Genomic DNA, 7,391 nt, shown 5'->3' with positions numbered 1-7,391 from the left:
ATGTAGTGACCAAAGGTGTGAGTTTGCAAAGCGATTAATTATGTCTTATACCTGTACAACAACATGTATTAACTAAGTATAACAGTGGATTGTATGTGTGTAGGTATACCCACATCGATCAACAAAAAACACCAATTTGTCTTTTGTAGGTGAATTTCCTACAAGTTTGAGGCCATATATTCAACTCATGAAGAATGTTCATGCTGAAGGTAATTGTGGATTTCAATCCATTGTTGGATTGATGGGATTTGGGGAAGATGGATGGTTGCAAGTGAGGAAAGATTTACTACAAGAATTACATGTCCATATAGATCACTACAAGAGTTTATTTAAGGGCCAAGAAAGGGTTGATGAGTTAACTACTACTTTAGCGTATTTTGAATCAAATGCTGGATATGGTCATTGGATGACAATACCTGACATGGGTCATCTGATATCATATTTTTATAATGTTGTGTTATTTCACTTATTTTCTCAGCAATGCCTTACTTTTCTCCCTTTTAGGACGATACGAATGTCGGTCACATCTTGCAAGGAGATATGAGTCGGGTTCGTCAACAACAACCATTTCGTTCAGGTACTCATTATGAGGCCCATTCTTGAAACAAATTTGTTTCTCTTATTAGCACAACAATAATAAAAATCATATTGCACCATTATTTCATATTTGCAGGTCTTCTTGGTGCATGGTCACCCAGTGCCACCTATAGCAACAAATTGGCGACGTTACCATTTACCTGCTACAGCAGGATGGAAGACAACTTATAATGCCCGAGTGCACCATTTAACTTCACTCGTAGGATCAAGTGTAGCAACCATTGAGACAATAGAGTTGGATGTAGACATATGATGTTCTAGCGAAATAGATGTGCATGTTTATAACATGTTTTTTATTATTTGAAAAATTTCAGTTTTATTTCTTTATGAAACTGGTTGGTACTACTTATCTTTGTTAATCAAAAGTATTAAACTTATCTTTGTCAATCAAAAGTATTTCTTTATGAAATTTGTTACCACTTTGAATGGTTAAAATTGTTAACGCTTGTAGAAGTTTTCATTTTTCCAAGTTCAGTAATACAAGCCCGAACATTACTTATTTGTTCAGGAACACATTCCTGAACATAGCTTATTTGTTCAAGAATGCAGGCCCGAACATGGAAATTTGTTAACACTTTCAATGGTTAAAATTATAAACACTCCCAGAAGTTTTCATTTTTCTAAGTTCGGGAATACATGCCCGAACATAGCTTATTTGTTCAGGAATGCATGTCCGAACATTGAAATTTGTTAATACTTTCAATGGTTAATATTCTGAACACTTCCAGAAGTTTTCATTTTTTCAAGTTCAGGAATATAGGCCTAAACATAGCTTATTTGTTCAAGAATGCATGTCCAAACATGGGAATTTGTTAACACTTTCAATGGTTAAAATTCTGAACACTCCCAGAAATTTTCATTTTTTCAAGTTCGGGAATACAGGCCTAAACATAGCTTATTTGTTCGGGAACACGTTCCCGAACATAGCTTATTTGTTCCGGAATACAGGTCTAAACATGGAAATTTTAATACTTTCAATGGTTAAAATTCTGAAGACTCCCAAAAGTTTTCGTTTGTCCAAGTTCGGGAATACAGGCCCGAACAATTCTTATTTGCTCGAGAACACATTCCTGAACAAATAAGCTATGTTTAGGAATGTGTTCCTGAACAAATAAGAATTGTTTGGCCTGTATTCCCGAACTTGGAAATTTGTTAACACTTTCAATGGTTAAAATTCTTAACATTTGCAGAAATAAGTAATGTTCTGGAATGCAGGTTTGAACATGGGAATTTCTTAAACTCAATGATTATATATATATATATATATATATATAACTATAAAACACAATAACAACAGTTAAAGCAACCATAACAATCAAACACGGCATATATAACTGAAAAGCATTAATGAAATTACTAACTGAAAACCATAGTGCGAACATAACTATCATACATCAAAGCAACCATGACAAAATCATACATAATATTACTACGTTAAAAGGATGGTCCATAATCATCCATACTAATACGAAAATACGTATAAACATTCATTCTAATAACAAAACATCCATAATATCATCATGAATTTTCAGCTGTATCTAGTGTCAGTTTGGCGAGGACGAGGACAAAGGTGACGGCGATAAACCAAACTTTCTTCTACGGACTATTGTTGTTCTGATGGGGAGTGATGTTCCAGTGGGGAGTGTTGTTCTTCATCTATGTGTTGACCCTCCAATAATTGTGTCACTGGTTTGAATGCATTGTACAGAGACTTCGGACCACTAATGACTTCAATGTAATCCAACTGCATTATTGGACGTGCTATAGTCAAGGCTTTTGCATTGAGTTGTGAGTCATTGTGAGAAATTGATGCCTTAGAACGAGGGTCGTATGTAGATCGATGTGCCGGATTTTGAATAGTGACATGGGAAATGCGACAATACCAATCCATGTAATTGGGCGTGCAATCCCATGGATGTAAAACCGGCTCACTTCGCTCTCTTCAGACAACACATGATTTTTCCACCTCTCTGTAATCTGATCCACATATTTGTACGAAAGACAATACTTGCCAGTAGTAGATCATCGTGAAATAGGAATAAGTGGAGGTGAGGAAATATTTTGCACCCTTCCAAATTGTCACAAAAACCTATCTGGATTATAGGGTTCAACAATATCCATGCATTTCAGCAATCCAGTATAGTAAGCAACGTCAACAAATGAATGGTTGTCACATTTACTAATATATGGATCCCAAATAATCTACCAAGAATACACAAAATAAGTAAATTTCTCTATAAAGATCAATCACATAAAGGAATTACACTTTTCTTTTTTACCTCATGAGCCTCCAATCTATCAAGCTCCTCTCACAATGACTTTAACACAGCAACCGACGAACCAGATTGTGTGCGAGGAATTCAACGATAAGCCCGAGACTGGTTTTCTGTATAATTTAAATTTTGATGGGTTCTAGCACATATAAAATGTTCGTAGATCCAAGCCTCCAACAATGTCATGTATCCCGCTAGTTGTCAGACAGTAGACTTTGTTGCCATACCCAAATGCCAATACAAAAAAGCCAATGCGGCTGTAACCTAAGCATACGAATGAACTAAATTCAATTCCTCAAGCAACTAAAGATACACAATAGGAACACGATTTTTAGTCTTGTCAATGAACAAGGTACAACCTAACAAGAATAATAAATATGCCCTCGCTGCATAATGAATGAAATCATCCGAATCCGCATTTGAAACTGACTGAAATTTTCCATGCAACCATTCCAATCACACTGATTGGCCCCGCGCTCCTTTCAACTCAACAACTGAATCATCTTTTGACACTCCTAATGACTTAATCAACACCTTTGCAGCTTTATCCCGTGATAACTTATTAGTTGAAACAGATGTACCAGTCACATGAATTCCTAATATGGTACTTACATAATCTAATGACAAGGACATATCACCAAATGGCATGTGGAAATTGTTAATCTCAGGTTGCCATCTTTCAACAAAAGCGGATACAACTACCTTGTTCACAAATTTGTATGAGTTGGCCTCGTTTGGGAAGTGGCTATTTTAGTAGGCTATTTTAGTTTTTGGCTATTTTAGTAGGCTAAAATTTTTGTGTTTGGGAAGATGATTGGATTTTTTTGTGGTTGGATGTGATGTTTGTGAGAGAAAAAGTGAAATGATTATGGGTTTGATGTGATATTTTGTCTTATTAGCTATTTTAGCCTATTTTGTCTTTTTGTGATTTTTAGCCTAAACTAGGCTATTTTTTTTCTTCCCAAACACCCCCAAAGAATACCATCCTGAATGTTTAATAATGTCCATAAATTTAGAGTTCTCAACTCATTCTGATGTTAAAGACCAATCAGCAACCTTATACCCATGGTTCAAGCATCTCAACAAATCTTGTTCCTGCATCATTGCATACCACAACAGTGTCATGTATTTCAAATTTATTTATTTAAATGATTAAAACAAGACAATAGTTTGTAAGTTATACCTCATTATTCCAAATTTTGGCTGCTACATGACAACTAAAATTTGTTAGAATGGAAGGATCAATTGGGCCCTCGGGAAAAGGTGTAGCAAGCGCTTCACCTGAACCAGGCATGTCCATGGGACAGTCAACATCAGGAATGTTCATGTGGTGGTTAACGGCAAGAATGTTTGTTTACTCTTTATTGCCATCAATATCATTGACAATGGGTTCATCACCATCAAATTTGTCAACTTGAACATTATGAGCACGACGTTTCTGACTGACATTTTGAGGTACTTAGGAGTTGTTACACCTCAAAGATGTCATTTGCCGCTTTCAAGTTGTATTGTTAACTTCCATAAGTTAGCTGCATTATTTGGAAGACACAATATTTTACAAAGTAAGACAAGTATAGTAATGACAAAAAAATGAAAACATATTTATTAGGGAATGAGAAAATAAAAGGAAATAATATGATTATATACAAGAGCAAACATGTTATATGTGAAAAGAAAGTTAGCTTGTTAGCCTATGATTAAGGGATCTTATATTGAATTTGAACATGAATTTTGAATGTTTAACATGCTAAAATATGCATTTTTGGTGAAACCCATGCATATTAACATGCACTTATTAACTTTAAATAATCCCTCTGTTTTCAAAGAGATTGAAGTGATCTCCATGAATCTATGTACAACTGGGTAGTCATTTGTCAAATGCACATAAAAAAGAGAGAGGTGGAGTTAGAGATTTTACTTTTCTGACATGAGTTATCCTTGGCACATAAAAAAATAGTGCATGTGTAGAAAGAATTGCCAAGACAAACAATAAAAAGAAAAAGCTGAAAGCATGAAAAAGACCTGCAAAATGCCCATCCAACGTATTCTTTCAATGTCAACACCATATGTCAAAGATATTATTCCATGCAGATAACCACCTGAAACGAAAGAACACAAATTCTTAAATTCTATAACTATATCTGGAAATCATATGGTCAAATTTATGTAACAGAAATGATATGAGATGACAGCAGCATAATATAGTTCAAACTATAAGACAACAGCAAGATCACGAACCAAGAAAATGTGTTAAACCAACAAGGGAAATTGGCCGCACACTCTCATATCGTGTCCTTTATTTAGTTTCAAAAGTGAAATTTGTAGAAATTATACTTCCATTCATGGTAAATGAATGTTCTAAATAAAACATAATGTCAATTGCAGTATTGACCACAAGAAAAAGAAAACAGTTGCTGAAGGCCATAAAGGGTACAAGAATGTTAACTGCAAGAATTCTTCTGTCGTGGTTAAAGTGGAATTTGAGTGATTCACTTATTTAACATACAGAATGGAAAGTCTTCCACAATAAACTTACCATTCATTTACATATGAGCCCATAAAATAGGTTTATGTTTTTTCTTGATGTACTAGAAAATTTATAATGTTTCAATTAACCAAGGTGGGTGAACTTTTGTTAAACATACTACCAATTACCTACTACTCTCCTTTATTATCTCAATAGATATAGTAATTTATTTATAAAATGAGGAGCACGAGGCATATAGAAGTCTTTTGCACCTTGTAATAATGATATAAGGACAAGAAAAACATTAAATCCACAAGAAAGAAACCAAAAGGGGGGGGGGGGGAACCAAAGAAATAAATGAAGAAAAACCAGCCTATGAAAGTTTTAAAGATTTAATAAAATGAAGCCAATGATCCAATCATCAATTACAAAATGACAGCATAATTTAACAATTGCTAAATAAATAAAATCTATAATCAATAATTTAACCAGTAAATTCACTAAACCAATGAATCTAAAAATTGCAGTCTAGTGCGATGTTGCCTTTACATCTGTTCATACTTGAGAAATCCTCACCTAACCCTCCTCCCTAGCCTTGAGAAAAAGCCAACTTATGCATGTATTATTATTATAAATCAAAATCTATAATAAGTGATTAATTTGATCCACAAATTCCACATATGGGACAAGGATAAGATAAATCATGCCAAAAATCATTACACACAATAGACACTTGAATATAACTTTTTAACACAAAACATATTTTATAGTACATTGAAGTCAATGAGGAGGCCCACTCTGGTGTAATCATTTTATCATCAAAATAACTTTTTAAATTTTATTTTTATTTTTAAATCTAATGGGATGGATCGTCGAACTCAATCGACACAATTGTTTGTCTCAACTAAAGAAAATCATTCAGTAAATATAATTAATCTGGTATTGTGCATACGTAAATAAATAGTTGGAAGATGCAAAGTTAACCTGTGGATATGAACGATTCACAATTACAACACTGATTTCAACATACTAGAGATTTTTATTTTATTTTTATTTTTCAAGGGGGATGGGGGGGGGGGGGGGGAAAAGAAACAAAAGATAAGCCATTCTTCTCATGGGGTTGCAAAAGTCAAAATTTCAAGAGAGATTGAGGGGGGTTTACCCAAAAACAAGCCTAAGAGTCAAGAACTTTACACATATACAGATGAAAAACAGAGTCAATAATATCTTTGGTAATCTCTGTCTATGGTAGTTTCAATTTTGAAGAAACAATGAGAGAGAGAGAGAGAGAGCACTTACTACCTGTGGCAACGGTTCAATTGGCAGAGACATTCTTCTTCTTCGTGGGTTTTGAAATTTCTTCTTCTTAGTGAGTTTTGTTAGGTTTTTTTTTTTGAAAGGGAGGTTTTCTTGGGGGGTGTGGGGGTGTTCAATGAGTGGGGTGCGGGGGTGTTCAATGTGGAATGTGTAAGGATTAACTCTTTTGGTGGTAGAATAATGCTTGGGACTCCTTTTTGGGGGTCACCCCTCACTCCCCTTTGTTACGTGGCAGGTGGTGATTGGAGAAGTAGGAAAAAAAAGAAAAAGAAAAAGAAAAGGTAACCAATGAGAGAGAGAGGGGGTCAAAGGGGTGGGGAGAAAAGGGGGATGAATCATTACTCTATTTTGGTATTACTTGATTTGTAAAAAGAAATTTTAAGGGTTTCAAAATTTATAAGTGGGGGTCTAAATAAATAGAAGGTCTAAAATAATTTATGGGGTGCTAATAGCACCACTCATTCTAATAATATCCTCCAATGAAATGACCATTAAGGACAACATAAGGTGTGTTCTACCTATTCAAAAATTTCATATTTAAAAATACAAAATACTCTTTCACACAATATTATTCCTATGGGGTTTAAGGTTTTAACATACAAATATTGTATTTTTCAACATCTTCACCATTAATATACACTCGTGATATCATTTATCATCAATTAGCTCGCTTCATTCTCTTCTCCATTATTCTTATTTTTCAAACTCAAAACATTATTGTCTTAGGGTTTAAGAAC

The 7,391-nt window shown here is 34.3% G+C and overlaps 1 long non-coding RNA gene across 1 annotated transcript; it reads right to left on the bottom strand.

The window, feature by feature from the left end:
• Positions 1-1,928: 1,928 nt before the first annotated feature.
• LOC114257911 (uncharacterized) lies at positions 1,929-6,815 on the bottom strand. The gene is made up of 5 exons (XR_003627766.2): positions 6,640-6,815; positions 4,893-4,969; positions 4,054-4,399; positions 2,877-3,965; positions 1,929-2,799 (listed from the first exon to the last, which is right to left on the bottom strand). It is a non-coding gene; the product is annotated as an uncharacterized LOC114257911 (long non-coding RNA).
• Between the last annotated feature and the right edge of the window lie 576 nt (positions 6,816-7,391).

Source organism: Camellia sinensis, chromosome 11 (genome assembly GCF_055761805.1).
Source record: "Camellia sinensis isolate YWXY chromosome 11, ASM5576180v1, whole genome shotgun sequence".
Taxonomy (NCBI): domain Eukaryota; kingdom Viridiplantae; phylum Streptophyta; class Magnoliopsida; order Ericales; family Theaceae; genus Camellia; species Camellia sinensis.
Note: the sequence above shows the minus strand (reverse complement) of the source record. Positions and strands in the feature narration are given on the sequence as shown.